Here is a 16,052-nt window from a genome sequence, read left to right on the forward strand (position 1 = left end):
GGAATTCCATCCCTTCCACTAGCTTTGTTCCTAGTGATGCTTTCTAAGGCCCACTTGACTTCACATTCCAGGATGTGTGGCTCTAGGTGAATGGTCATACCATCGTGATTATCTTGGTCGTGAAGCTCTTTTTTGTACAGTTCTTCTGTGTATTCTTGCCACATCTTAATATCTTCTGCTTCTGTTAGGACCATGCCATTTCTGTCCTTTATTGAGCCAATCTTTGTATGACATATTCCCTTGGTATCTCTAATTTTCTTGAAGTGATCTCTACTCTTTCCCATCCTGTCGTTTTCCTCTATTTCTTTGCGTTGATCGCTGAGGAAGGCTTTCTTATCTCTCCTTGCTATTCTTTGGAACTCTGCATTCAGATGCTTATATCTTTCCTTTTCTCCTTTGCTTTTTGCTTCTCTTCTTTTCACAGCTATTTGTAAGGCCTCCTCAGACAGCCATTTTGCTTTTTTGCATTTCTTTTCTAGGGGGATGGTCTTGATTCCTGTCGCCTGTACAATATTAGGAACCTCTGTCCATAGTTCATCAGGCACTCTGTCTATTAGATCTAGGCCCTTAAATCTATTTCTCACTTCCACTGTATAATCATAAGGGATTTGATTTAGGTCATACCTGAATGATCTAGTGGTTTTCCCTACTTTCTTCAACTTAAGTCTGAATTTGGCAATAAGGAGTTCATGATCTGAGCCACAGTCAGATCCTGGTCTTGTTTTTGCTGACTGTATAGGGCTTCTCCATCTTTGGCTGCAAAGAATATAATCCATCTGATTTCGATGTTGACCATCTGGTGATGTCCATGTGTAGAGTCTTCTCTTGTGTTGTTGGAAGAGGGTGTTTGCTATGACCAGTGCATTCTCTTGGCAAAACTCTATTAGTCTTTGCCCTGCTTCATTCCGTATTCCAAGGCCAAATTTACCTGTTACTCCAGTTTCTTGACTTCCTACTTTTGCATTCCAGTCCCCTATAATGAAAAGAACATCTTTTTTGGGTGTTAGTTTTAAAAGGTTTTGTAGGTCTTCATAGAACCGTTCAACGTCAGCTTCTTCAGCATTATTGGTTGGGGCATAGACTTGGATTACCGTGATATTGAATGGTTTGCCTTGGAAATGAACAGAGATCATTCTGTCATTTTTGAGATTGCATCCAAGTCCTGCATTTCGGACTCTTTTGTTGACCATGATGGCTACTCCATTTCTTGTAAGGGATTCCTCTCCATAGTATTAGATATAATGGTCATCTGAGTTAAATTCACCTATTCCATTCACCCATTCCATTATCATTAGAACCATTATTTTAACTAGGTAAAATTATAATGGTAGGTATCTTTAAAAGGTTATTATATTTCTATAATGTGAAAATTCTTAAGAACTTTATATTTAACTAAAATTGTAATTTCTAAATCCTTGAAGTGAAAATTGCTTAGTCATATCTGACTCTTTGCATCCCCATGGACTGTAGCCTGCTAGCCTCCTCTGTTTATGGAATTCTCCAGGCCAAAATACTGGAGTGGGTAGCCATTCCCTTTTCCAGCGTATCTTACCAACCCAAGGATTGTACCCAGATCTCCCTCATTGCAGGTGGATTCTTTACCATCTGAGCCACCAGAGAAGCCTCAGGAATACTGGTGTGGGTAGCCTATTCCTTCTCCAAGGATCTTCGTCGCCCAGGAATCAAACCGGGGTCTTCTGCATTGCAGGTGGATTCTTTTACCAGCTGAGCTACTGGGAAGATCCTTAGGTAACTTAAAATAGGTTAGACAGATATTAAACTGAGTTATTTGATATATAATCTTTGAATACTTAGACAAAATCTAAAAAACAGAACACTGGCCACTAAATAGTTTTATCTTACTGTTGCTGTTGTACATTTAAAAATAGATATAGATCAATCGGATGTGAAAATGCCTTTGGATTTTATTATATACATAGCATCCTTAAAATTTATAAATATAAAATGGTAAGCATGCTCATTAGAAAAATACAGTTCCTGGTGTTCTGTCTTTTAGTTGTCTGGGGAGGGGAAAAAGTTGGACGTCTAGGTTAATGCAGCAATTAAGACTGTATTCAGTATTAATACAAAGAGTTATGAATATGTATGCAAAATAATTTATGTAGAGGCAGTCCAAGCACGGGTTGGAAAAGAATTTCCAGACTCAGAGTATTGCAGAAAGGAGTGAGTTCATTAAGAACAAAGAATAGAGAGAAAATGAGCACTGTGAGCACAGAGGGCTGACAACTCCTGACAGGCCAGGGAGAGTCGACAGTTTTCATGAGTTAATAGTCAGTTTTTATAACCTCAAGGCAAAATTCCTGCTGGAAGGTTGGTGTTAGGTGATTGGTTGGGGCAGTATAGGTTGTTTACTGGAGTGGGCATCTTTGTCTAATTGCGAGTCAGGTAGCTTGTTAGTAATGCTCATGAGCTTTTGGCAACAGTTACAAAGGGGCTCAGTCAACTTCCAAGGTTGCCTTAAATTTTGGCTCTGCTTCTGTGGCCTTGGTGCAAGGCCTTACACCTGTGACCTTGGGGGCAGGATTCAACAATTTGTATGATTTGTTTCTTCAAGAAATTGCTTCAGTTAAGTTGGTAAGTTCATAGAATGCTGAAATGGCATTCTGAAAGCAGAGCTATGCATTAACTGAGAGGCAACCTTCTGAAAGTTTGAGTGCCATCCTTGGTGATACAGTGTATGCATTACATCAAAGACCTCTGGATGGTGCTGTCTTCCAAACAGGAAGAATGCATGAGCCTAATAACAAAGGGGCTGAGGCAGGAGTGGCTGCATTTACCATCATTCCCAATGACACACTGGGAGATTTTGTGTTTTCTACCTCTTCAACTGTGGGGCCTGCAGGATTGTAGGCCCTGGTCCCCAAAGGGAGCATACTCTTGCCAGGGGGAACACAAAGTTTTAATGGAACTTACAAGATATAGCTGATGTCAGGACATTTGGAGTCCTTGTATCCAGGAACCAGCCGGTGAGAAGAGGCGTCCACATTCTGTCTGGGATGGTGGATTCTGATCAGCAGGAGGAGTTAGGGCAGGGAGACTATATGTGAAACCCAGATGATCCATTTGGGCACCTTTTGGTGCCCCATGCCCTACTGTATGGGTGAACAGACTCATGCAGCAATGTCAGCATGAGGACAGGATGACTGCTAAGACCTTTCAGGAGTTAAGATTTTGAGTCATACCACTTGCAAGCCACCAAGACGTGATGAAGTGATAGCTGAGGGTGAGGGAGAGCGTATCAGTTGTGATCCCAAAGATCTACTGTGGTGTCAGAGGTACTGTCTGAGTTTACCCTCAGGAAGACAGAAGAACCACAGAAGACCTGCACCCTGAGCCTGTTTGCTGAACCTGTTTAGCACAAGAGGTGAGCCTTGACAGCTATGAAAAGGAGCCACTCGGAGCTTTTGCTTTGGGGTGGAGTAATTGGCCAGCTGCCCCAACTGCTATGCTCTGGATCCAGCATGGTGGTGTGTAGAAAATGTGCTGCTCACAGGCTACTCCCAGACAATGACTGAGCATGGCAAAGGTAGTGAGGCAGGCCCATTTCTGTGAGAAGGGCTCTTTGATGGGTAACTTTGGCTTAGGTCTGCAGACTTCACCCAATACCTCTCAAGTTCTTGCATTGAAAAACAGCTTAAACTAGACTCCCTTGCCAAACTAAATATCTTGCTGTTGTCTTTCCCCCAAGACACACTATTCAGATTGTCAAGGTAGTATTTCTTACATCAGTAAGCAGGAAACTTAGTCTTCCTTTATCAGCTTATTATTTTGGTGATATTTTCAGAGAGAGCATTCAACAGATGAAAAGAACCTATCACTGAAAAAGCAGAGGGAAGACCTTCACAGGTAGAGGAAACAGTTAAATGCAAAGGCCTTGAGGTAGGGGAAAAAAATGTGTTAAAGGGTTGAAACAAATGCAAGCAGGCATAAGCTTAGAGAACAATACAGAAAATGGTTTGAGATGAAGTCAGTCAGGTACAGAAAGCCTTGGAATCCATGGTAATCAGAGGGTCAATTTCATCCTGAGTATCTTTTGGGGCCAGTGTGAGGAAAGCAGGAGAGACTCCATCTTGAAGCCTGTTCATCTTAAAGACAGGATGTGAACTGGGCCTGAACCCTGCCCAAGAGTGAGGAAACTGTTGCTAGTGAAAACCAGGTCTCCTTCAACCCTTCACATGAGGTGGCCAAAGTACTGGATTTTCAGCTTTAGCATCATTCCTTCCAAAGAACACCCAGGACTGATCTCCTTTAGAATGAACTGGTTGGATCTCCTTGTAGTCCAAAGGACTCTCAAGAGTCTTCTCCAACACCACAGTTCAAAAGCATCAATTCTTCTGTGCTCAGCTTTCTTTACAGTCCAACTCTCACATCCATACATGACTACTGGAAAAACCACAGCCTTGACTAGACGGACCTAGTTGCAGGGTATAAAACTGGCTTCTCAGAAACATCAGGGTCCTTGTTGGGAACTGATTCCCTTTAGAAGATTTTTAGTGGAGAGTGAGTGATACACCTTGCTTTATATGTTGTAGGAGAGTGTAGTATATAGGGACACAAATGGAAGTGGGAAGAGCAATTATAAGTTATGGGAATTGCACAAGTGAGAGCTTAGGTGAACTAGAGTGATAGTGATACAGCAAGCAAAGAGAAATGGACAGATTCAGGATATATTTTGGAGAGAAGATCAACAAGACTTGCTGACTGAAGGGCTGTTGGGAAGTGGGTGCGGGGATGGTAAGTGATGGAAGGGGAGAAATGAAGAATGACTCCAGGGGTTTAGCCTTGAGCAACTATAGGGATGGTAGTGAATTTTACTGAGTTGAGGGAGACCAATTTGGGTTCAGTAGATTCAGAAGGGAAAAGCAAGAGCTGTCTTTGGACCAGTTAGTTTGATTTCCAAATGGAAATGTTTAGTAAGCACTTAGAAATATAAGTCTTGAGGTCAGAATTGGAGATAAACATTTTGTGATTTATCAACATACAGATGGTTTTTAAAAACAGAAAACAGAGAAGAAACGTAGATAAAGAAGAGAAGAATGCTCAGGATGTAGCCCTGGAGCCCTCCAACACTTAGATCAGGTAGAACAGGAAAAACAGCTAAGAAATGCAAAGGAACGCCAATAATGCTTCACACTGGTCAGCTGAGTCCACTCTGGAACCTGTGAGCGAACTTAGGGGCAGAAAGTACTTCAGATCAGTTGCTAATTGAAGCAATCTCTTCAGTCTCTTAACAAATACTTATCCGGTGAATATTATAAACAGTGGTCTCCAAGAGATACTGCAATACGAAGGAACTCCAGTCTAAATGCCTTTTGTGTGTGTGTGCTCAGTCATGCAGTCATGTCTGACTGTTTGTGACCCCATGGTCTGTGGGCCACCAGACTCTTCTGTTCATGGAATTTTCCAAGCAAGAATCCTGGAGTGGGTTGCCATTTCCTACTCCAGGGGATCTTCCCTACCCAGGGATCAAACCCACGTTTCCTGCCCCTCCTGCTTTGGCAGTTGTTGTTTAGTCACCCAGTTGTGACAGCTCTTTTGTGAGTCCATAGATTGAAGTTTGTCAGGCAAGAATACTGGAGTGGACTGCCATTTCTTTTCTCCAGGGGATCTTCCTGACCCAGGGATCAAACCCGAGTCTCCTGCATTGCAGGTGGATTCTTTACCACTGAGCCACAGGGAAAGACACTGAGCCTTGTGGCTTATTTTTAACTACTCTATAATAGACTATATTTACATATATCACTCCCCTGTACCTGAGGGGATTCAGATTTCTAGGCTTGATTATAAAAATATTTCAGAAATTTTTTTCTTTCTAGTCCTTCTGCTTTCTATTCTTTTTTAAAAACGGCTTTAAACTAACATTTTTTTGTTCTCTTTTTATACTTTATTCAATTTTACATTTAATAAATTACTAAACTTGCTTTTATCTAAATTTCAATTAAGTGGCAGTATAAATTCTGGGTTTAAATAGACAGCTGAAGTTATGTAAATATATTAACTCTCCTAAGAAGATCTTTCCTCTCTTTTCAGGATTGATTAACATTTCAAAATACATTGAAATGCTTTGGTATGAAAATTATATTAATAAAAAAATACGGGTATATTTAGACCTTCAAGAAGAATTTAATCAAAGAGTATGCTGCTGCTGCTGCTGCTGAGTTGCTTCAGTTGTCTCCGACTCTGTGTGACCCCACAGATGGCAGCCCACCAGGCTCCCCCATCCCTGGGATTCTCCAGGCAAGAACACTGGAGTGGGTAACCAAAGAGTATAGGCAAGAACAAAACAACTGAAAAACATCTAGCTTGTAGTAGCTAAGACAGAAGGTGTGACTTTCAGAGTAACAGACTTCTGTATCAGTTGCATAATAGTTTTTTATTCATGAGGTCTTTTTATTTCCATGGAAACACTGAAGTCATTTTAATTTTTAATTAACACTTAAGTTTATAGTTCCAGCGATTTTAACTCAGTAGTAAGTACAGAAGCTAAAGCTTTACCTATTTCTACTTTAAAAAATGTAAAGGAGGAAAAGATGGTTTAAAATAGTTATGCATTTCATTTTGGAGAAGGCAATGGCACTCCACTCCAGTACTCTTGCCTGGAAAATCCCATGGATGGAGGAGCCTGGTAGGCTGCAGTCCATGGGGTCGCTAAGGGTCTGACACGACTGAGCGACTTCACTTTCACTTTTCACTTTCATACATTGGAGAAGGAAATGGCAACACACTCCCACACTCCAGTGTTTACCACTTAGCCACTTGGGAATCCACATGGAATAGTAGTTGGAGTAGTCAATTTATTCATAATGGTAGTAATACTACTAAATGTGCTGATGCAGGAGACATGGGTTCATACCTGGATTGGGAAGATCCCCTGGAGAAAGGAAATGGAAACCCACTCCAGTATTCTTGCCTGGAAAATTCTATGGACAGAGGAGCCTGGCAGGCTAACGTCCATGGGGTGGCAAAGCATCAGACAGGACTGAGCACACATGCACTCCTATTACATGCAGTATAAACATTAGCTCTAGACTCTGATTTTCTAAGTTAATCTTACCTTTATACTGTTACATTTGCTTAATACCTTATAGTACTAGTAGTAATGCTGCTGCTGCTAAGTCACTTCAGTCGTGTCTGACTCTGTGCAACCCCATAGACGGCAGCCCACCAGGCTCCCCCGTCCCTGGGATTCTCCACAACACTGGAGTAGGTTGCCATTTCCTTCTCCAATGCATGGAAGTGAAATGTGAAAGTGAAGTCGCTCAATCGTGTCTGACTCTTAGCGACCCCATGGACTGCAGCCTACCAGGCTCCTCCATCCATGGAATTTTCTAGGCAAGAGTACTGGAGTGGGGTGCCTAGTAATAGTAGTAGTTAAAGTGTTAGTCACTCAGAGTTGGACAGGACTGAAGCAACTTAGCATGCAGGAATGTATGCATGAGATATGTAGGATTTATTATTTACTTTATTCCTAAATATTTTCACAAGTTGTTTAACTTCCCAAAATTTCTGTGGTAGAATTAAGTCTGAGTATATTTTTCTATTCTGTAGCTATGGACACAAAATTGTAGGGAATAATTGATTTTTTTTTTTTTTGGTACTACTTGTGAAATCATTTGGAACTGAAATTATATATGATCATTTGAAAGTAGTTTTCTGAAACTTAACTGAGTAATTTTAAAATTTGAGATTAAATAAGCCACAACCATTATATCTTGGAATTCTTAAATTTCCTTACTTTTCCTAGCTTTGCAATAATTCTGCTCATAATTCAGGACTGAAAGCATTGATTTTAAAGAGAAAATGAGCAGAAATGAACTGAATCACTTTTTATGAAAAAGGAATTATGTTTACTTATAAAGAATTGTCTGAACTTTGTACATAGACAAAATTAAATGCATAGTGAATGACAATATATTTAATCATTTGCTTTTCAATAATGTACTTGGAACTTGTAGTACAGGCCTTTAGGATTTTGAAGTCATTTAAAAGGAAGAATTGCATAATGCCTTGCTACCTAGCAGCATGCGTTTCCTATTTAACTAGTCTGCCTTGCCATTCCCCAAGCTATGCAGCATTTGGACTGTCAACAATGGTGGAAAATAAAGGTGTTGTTAATTTAACATGTATTTACTTAGTTTCAAGATACGATAATTAACATTTATTGAATGCCAGATGCTTTTTATTTATCAGTTAATCCTCTCAACTGGCCTGGGTATTATTATCCCAATTTTTATGGAAGAAAAATAAACTCAGAGAGATTAAATGCCTTATAGCTAGGAAGTCAATAACTGAAGCTCTAAAACTAAAAAAATAATAATGTTTTTCTTCCTTTAATTTCTTTAATTTTCTATTCTCCCTCTTAATTTATACTGAAACAAACTTTTGTTTCATTCACACTTGTTTCTTTAAGGCACTATTTTCCATATGCTTATTCACAGCTGGAAACCATAATCTTGACCTACTAATGTATTTCACTATGATGAATCATGTCATAAGTAAATGCTAATGATCCTTTTGGCAGGAAATATATGTGAGAATGGAATGTTCAGTAAACAAAGATCTTTTTCCTTATATTAAATCCATTATAATAAAATGGGGAAAATGAAATATGTAATTTTTTTAGAAATGTCCTCAAAAAACTGAAGCATTTCCTGTTTTAACCATTGTTGACTGCCTTTAATATGTATCAGACTATTAAAGAACTACTTGATCTCAGATCTTTTTAAATTGTTATTTGATTACCATTAAAATTTTAGTATAAGAAAGTTAAGCCTAATGAGTCACAGTTACAGTCATTTACCCCTGAAACTCTAGATCTCATAACCTTAATTCCAAATAAGCTGATAATTATTAAACCACTTTACTACTCAAACAGAAAAAGTAAAAGAAGCCAGTCATTCAAATGAATATACAAGTCAAAAGAACGATCCAAAACAAACCCTTGAAAACAGTGCTAGATATAGTTCCTAGGAACACTAACTGTTAGAAATATCATACATTCTTTAAATTTTTTTTTTTAATGTGGACTTTTTTTTTTTTAAGTCTTTATTGGCTTTGTTACAATATTGCTTCTGTTTTTGTTTTAGTTTTTTGGCCATGAGGCCTGTGGGATCTTAGCTCCCTGACCCGGGATTGAACCTGAGTTCCTTGCTTTGGAAAGCGAAGTCTTAACCACTGGACCGCCAGGGAAGTTCTTTTAATTTTTTTCCATGAAAAGTGTAGGGAAAAAAACTATCTATCTATGTGGTGGTAGAACCGATACAGGAACAGAGATTACACAAAGTTTTTTTTGTAATTCTTAAAGTGGGTTTCCCTAGTGGTTCTGATGACGGTAAAGAACCCTCCTATGATGCAGGAGACCTGGGTTTGATTGCTTGCTTGGGAAGATCCCCTTACCTGGAGAAATCCATGGACAGAGGAGCCTGGCTAAAGTACTGCATTGCTCTGAGAAGGAGATACTCCTTGATACGTGGTAAGTAAAGAGACTTATTTGGAGAAGACCCCGATGTTGGGAGAGATTGAAGGCAAAAGGAGAAGGGGACAGCAGAGGATGAGATGGTTAGATAACATCACCAACTCAATGGACATGCATCTGAGCAAACTCTGAGAGATAGTGGAGGACAGAGGAGCCTGGCGTGCTGTAGTCTTTGGAGTTGCAAAGAGTTGGACATGGCCTTAGTGACTGAACGACAACAAGAGAGACCTCAGATGGTGATTCACTTGAATTTGAATTACAGCAATTGAATTTCAAGAAATCTGCTTTCTTAGAACAAGAAATCTCTTCCAGTCTCAAAATTTTCTTTCCTTCACATTTAAGAAGAAGGAAATAAGAATTTTAAAGAAAAAATATTGCCTTTTAAATTAAAATTTCCTGTAATTTCCTTTTTCTTCTTGATTAAAGAATTTTTCTTTATTGTAAACTAGGGAAGTCGTAACTTTCAATTAACTTGCCAGCCACCATAGAAATTTCATTATACATGAAAGTGAAGTGGTTTTCTTTCATGTTTCAACTGAATTTAAATTACTGTATTACTGTGTGTATGCGCGCGCACGTGTGTGTGTGTGTGTGTTGTGTGTTAGGAGTGTACGATTACATCTTGCCTTCAGAAAGATATCACAAGGTCTGAACGACAAATATAGTTTTAATCTTGTCATGTTCCTACTTAAAAAACTCTAATTTACACAGAATGGAGTCAAAATCAGTGATCCAGCATTCAGGACACTCTGGTGAGCTAGTTACAACCTATATCTTCCCAACCTCATCTCCTTCCTTTTTCCACCTGAGTTTGACTGCTCATGGTTTTCTAAAAATTTGGGAAAGAATTTCCCCAGGAATCAAGCCTTTACCTAAGCCCTTCTTTTTTCAGAATTGTCTTTCTCTTCTTTCTTGACACCCAAATTCTAACATTCCATCACAGCCTTGCTCAGGTACCACTCTCTGCTAAAAGCCTGCCTTAATCATAGTAGTTATTTGGTGGTATCTCCCTGCAACTCTCCCCATTAAATATAACTTTACCTCAGTAAGAGTCCCCTTTACTCTTTTTCCCCACCTTTCTTTATCTTATGCTTCAGATCTGCAGTCTTGAGTACAAAAAAACTGTTAGATGGTTATCCAAGTAGAAAGTACATGCATGTTAAATTCAGAGATTGCTAATCGGTATGAATTTTGCCTCTTTTTTGCTAGCTAGCTGTGACCTTGTGAAAGTGCAAGTGTTAGCCACTCAGTCGTGTCTGACTCTTTGTGACCCCATGAACTGTAGCCCACTAGGCTCCTCTTATCCTCTGTCCATGGAATTTTCCAGGCAAGAATACTGGAGTGGGTTGCCATACCCTTCTCCAGGGGGTCTTCTTGACCAGGATTGAACCCAGGTCTCCTGCATTGCAGGCAGATTCTTTACCATCTGAGCCACAGTTCCTTAAACTTTCTGAACTGCAGTTATCTAATCTGTAAAATGAGAATTCCATTTGCCTTGCAATGTTATTTTGAGAATTAGAGATAAAGGATGTAAAGCACATGGTACTGTGCATGTAAAATACATAGTGCCGTGCACACAGTAAGGTGCTCAACAAACAACTATTAAGCATGCTTGATTTTTAGTCTTAGTTCTGGTGATAGCCACCAATAGCAGCCCAGTCTTGAGTTAATTTACTTTATTTATTTTTTTGGGGGGGGGCTGAGCCAACTTGTGAGATCTTAGTTCCCTGACCAGGGATTGAACCTGGGCCCTGACAGTGAAAGTGCTGAGTCCTAACCACAGGACCACCAGGGGATCCTCTAATTTGCAGTTTTAAAACTAGATCACATTCTTGACGAAGTTTTCAGTACACTATTAAGTAAGCTGGATCTACCTTGCCTCTCTTGGGGGTCCTAAAGGACATCTTATGTACCTACGAAATCCTGGGATTCAGAGGTTCTCAACTGAGCATAGTTTTGCCCCCAGGTTTTGTCCCCAGGATATTTGGCTTTGTCCGGAGACATTTTTGGTTGTCATAACTGGAAGACATATTGGCATTTACTGGCTGGATGTCAGATGCTGCTAAGCATTCTTCAATGCACAGGAAAGCTCCCTAGGACAAAAAAGTACCTAGTACAAAATGTCGATAGTGCTGAGGCTGAGAAAATTTGCTCCAAACACATCAACCTATGGACTCTGAAAAGGCAGCACACGATAGTCAAAAACAGCCTAGAATTAAGGAGTTCTGGGTTCTAGTTCTGTCAGCCATATGCAGTATGTTGCAGGGCTCGTCAACTCCTCCAGACCTCAATTTATTTTTAATATCATTTAACTTATTTCTCTATCCTCTGTGTTTTCTACAATGCAAATTAACTCTAGAGCTGCACTGTCCAACAGTAGCCACTAGCTACTTGTGACTAAGTTAAAAATAAACAAAAAATTCATTTCTCAGTTGCACAAGTCCCATTTCAATTGGTCAATGGCTGCATATGGCCAGTGGCTACTGTACTAAATAGCACAGATGTAGAACATTTCCATCCTGGTGGAGATTTCTGTTGGACAGTGCTTGTCTACAGGCTTGGTTTGATCAGATTCAGGCCTTAATTTTTTAATATTTAAAATGAAGATATTGAATTACATGATCTCTAATGGTAACTTCCAGTTTTCTAGTTCTGTGATTCTAAAGGACAATACAATAATTCTCTTATTCTGAGTGAATAAAGTAATCAACTTTAATAAAAGAATTGTAAATGGGTGGAAAATTCTAGAAAAACCCATATTTCATGTATTTATGTACACCCATGTTCCAGTCAATGTAATCAGAATTAGAGTGTTTACATTAGCATGCCTGATCATAGTTTAGACAACTGTGTGGTACCTACTGAAAAGGTATGGGATAGGACTTCTAGTTTTTGGTTTAGCATGTAAGTATCTTGAAAACTGTCACTCCATCCTAACAACAGTAAACAATTGAACAAACTGAAAAACAACAATTCTTCCTAGCTCCGTGAGAGATGAGAGGTCACAGGGCAAACCATTACTTGCAAAACTGCAGTGACAGGTGAGTACAGAGAATCCCAAGTTACCAGAAGAGAAACCCTTAGCAGAATCCTCCATAGCAGTCCATACTGGGTTGGGGAAACTTGCCTGTAATTAACAAACATCTGGAGGCTGAGTGGACAAGTCTGAGCATTAAAGGAGGTTCCAGCCATTGAGGCCCCAGACTCCACTTTTATGAATTTTATTGCTAGGAGCTCAATGAGGTTGTCACAGTAAATACTGGAGAAAACTCTCATGTTGCTGGCAGAGGGAGGGTGAGAATAACCATTCTCAAATAACCAAAGGTCTGCCATCAGAGAAACTGTTTTACCAGAGCTGAAATTATTGGGGTTTTATCAGAGCCTAACTGATCTAGGGGATGTGAAATACCCAACTTTAGTACACTCTAGCCATCCTGTCCCTCTTAAGGGGCAGGGGAGTGACAAAGCACTTGTGAGGTACACAAGTCATAGACCTAAAAGACTGAGACCTAATCACAGGACTATAGAAAGCTTGCCCTCCTCTAATACAACACCATCATAATACTAAAGGTTTATTTATTGCAGTTCCTTTGCTCAGTATATCATGTCTGGCTATCATAAAATTACAGAGCATGTTGTTGTTCAGTTGCTTAGTCATGTCTTACTCTTCAGCCCCATGGACCGCAGCATGCCAGGCTTCCCTGTCCTTTACCATCTTCCGGAGTCTGCTCATATTAATGTCCACTGAGTTGGTGGTCCCATCCAACCATCTCATTACAGAGCATACTAAAAGGGAAAAAAATCACAAGTTGAAGAGACCAAGCAAGCAACAGAACCAGACTTACATATGGCAAGAATGTTGAGAATTATCATACAGAAAAATTTAAATGGTTATGATGAATATGCTAACAGCTGTAGGAAATAAACAGCATGCAAGAAGAGAAGGTCAATGTAAACAGAGATGGAAATTCTAAGAACAAAGAAATGCTCCAAATCAAAAACATTGTAATAGAAAAGAAGCAGCCTTTGATGAACTCATTATTAGACTGACACAGCTGAAAAAAGCATCTTTGAGCTTGAGATATGTCAGAAGAAACTTCCAAGATGGAAAAACAAAAAGGAAAAAAGACTGAAAAAAAAATAGAATATTTAAGAACTGTGGGACAACTATAAAAGATATGTGTATAATGGGAATACTAGAAACAAATGAAAGAAAGGAACAGAAGTAATATTTGAAGCAATAAATATTGAGAAATTTCCCAAAGTAGTGACAGACAAGATTTGGGAATCTCAAAGGACACCAAGCAAGATAAGTGCCAAAGGCTATACCTAGGCATATCATATTCACAGTTAGAAAATCAAAGAAAAATCTTGAAAGAAGTCAGAGGGGGGGGAAATCACTTTTCCTATAGAGGAACAGAGACAGAAACTTAAATCTGACTTATCTTCAGGAGTCATTCAAGCAAGTAGAGTGGAGTGAAATATTTAAAGTGCTGAGAGAAAACATGCACCTAGAATTCTGTACCCCATGAAATTACTCTTCAAAAGTGAAGGCGAAATAATTGGGGGTGGGGCACACAGCATGGCATGCAGGATTCTTAGTTCTCTGACCAGGGATAGAACAAGTGCCCCCAGCATTGGAACCGTGGAGTCCTAACCACCAGACTGATAGGGAATTTCCTGTAAAGACTTTCTTTGACAAAAAAAAAAAAAAAAAATTGAGGGAAATGGTTGCTAGTAGATCTGTCTTGCAAGGAATAGTAAAAGAAGTTCTTCAGAGAGAAGGGAAACAGTGCATCAATAGATTATATACTTGGAAACGAAAGGAAGAGCATCAGAGAAAAAATAAGTGAAAGTGCTTATTTTTTATTTTTTTAGGCCACACTGTGTGGCTTGTGGGATCTTAGTTCCCTGACTAAGGATGTAACCTGTGCCCCCTGCATTGGAAGCACAGAGTCTTAACCACTAGACCCAGGGGAGTCCCAAATAAGTGAAAGTAAAATTAAAATTTGTATTTTTCTTGATAGTTCAAAATAATATGTTCAACAGTGTATGCTTATGTATACTAAAGAGCCTCTTGATGAGGGTGAAAGAGGAGAGTGAAAAACTGGCTTAAAACTCAACACTGAAAAAATTAAGATCATGGCATCTGGTCCTGTCCCTAGTGTTATTTGCTCAGTTGTGTCTGACTCTTTGTGACTCCATAGACTGTGGCCCTCCAGCTCCTCTGTCCATGGAATTCTCCAGGCAAGAATACTGGAGTGGGTTGCCATTTTCTTCTCCAGGGGATCTTCCCAACCCAGGGATTGAACCTGGATCTCCAGCATTGCAGGCAGATTTTTTACCATCTGAGCCACCAGGGAAGCCCCCACTTCATGGCAAATATAAGGGGAAAAAGTAGAAGCAGTGACAGATTTTATTTTCTTTACTGCAGATGATGACTGCAGCCGTTGGTTGTTTTTTGAAAGAAAAGCTATGACAAACCTAGACAGCATATTAAAAAGCAAAGACATCACTTTGCCAACAAAGATCCATATAGTCAAATATATGGTTTTTCCAACAGTCATGTACAAATGTGAGAACTGGACCATAAAGAAGGCTGAGCATCAGAAGAATTGATGCTTTTAAATTGTGGTGTTGGAGAAGATTCTTGAGAGCCCCTTGGATAGCAAGGAGATCAACCCAGTCAATCCTAAAGGAAACCGGCCCTAATTACTCCTTGGAAGGGCTGATGCTGAAGCTGAAGGAAGCTCCAATACTTTCGTCAGCTGATGCGAAGAGCGGACCCATTAGAAAAGACCCTGATGCTGGGAAAGATCCAGGGCAGGAGGAGAAGGGGGCGACAGAGGGTGAGATGGATGGATGGTGTCACTGACTCAATGGACATGAGTTTGAGCAAACTCCAGGAGATGGTAAAGGACAGAAAACCTGGCAATGCTGCAGTGCATGGGGTCGCAAAGTCAGACACGACTCAGCGATTGAACAACAACAGCCACTACCAATCTCATGCGTCTTCCCCTCTCCTTAAACCCCTCCAAACCCCATCCCGCGCAAAGTTGTCTACCTATCTCTAGTGAATGCTGCCGTTTTCCTTTTGTTTCTTTTCTTCTAAGAGCAATACCCTTTTTGAAGCCTTTAGTAGTTTTGCACTTGACACTCAGCGACAGCGAAAGTTTGACACGGGGTGGCACGAGGCTTTGCACAAACACGATTAATGGAAAGGATTTTTGGGGGGTGTGGGAGCAGGTGTATGTTCTCACGACACACTGCCCTGACCAATCCCCTTTTTACAAACATAAATCAAAATGAAATCCCTTCAGTTATCACCGTAGGGTTCCCTGCCCTCAGATGACTCCCGGAAATGACGCCGACAGCCTTACGCTCCGTCTGCCAGTCGGCAACAGCGGCGGGCCGTAGACGTAAGCACGTCTGTCCTCCAACGCGTCCAGCTCAGGGAAGTCTAGAGAGCTCCGCCGGGGACCGCCGCCGGGTCTTCAGGAGCCGGGTCGACTGAGGCTGCGCAGGTATGCAGGGGCGAGGCATCAGATAATCCCGC

The 16,052-nt window shown here is 40.2% G+C and overlaps 1 protein-coding gene across 1 annotated transcript in view; it reads left to right on the plus strand.

Annotated features, from left to right (window-relative positions):
* Positions 1 to 16,052, plus strand: part of CARF (calcium responsive transcription factor) — an 87,811-nt gene that overhangs the window by 70,452 nt on the left and 1,307 nt on the right. Inside the window, exon 20 of the transcript XR_011561463.1 lies at positions 1,590 to 16,020. The gene's annotated coding sequence lies outside the window, so the exon portion shown is untranslated. The remainder of the gene's footprint in view (positions 1 to 1,589; positions 16,021 to 16,052) is intronic.

The sequence above is a fragment of the Bos indicus genome, chromosome 2 (genome assembly GCF_029378745.1).
Source record: "Bos indicus isolate NIAB-ARS_2022 breed Sahiwal x Tharparkar chromosome 2, NIAB-ARS_B.indTharparkar_mat_pri_1.0, whole genome shotgun sequence".
NCBI classification, from domain to species: domain Eukaryota; kingdom Metazoa; phylum Chordata; class Mammalia; order Artiodactyla; family Bovidae; genus Bos; species Bos indicus.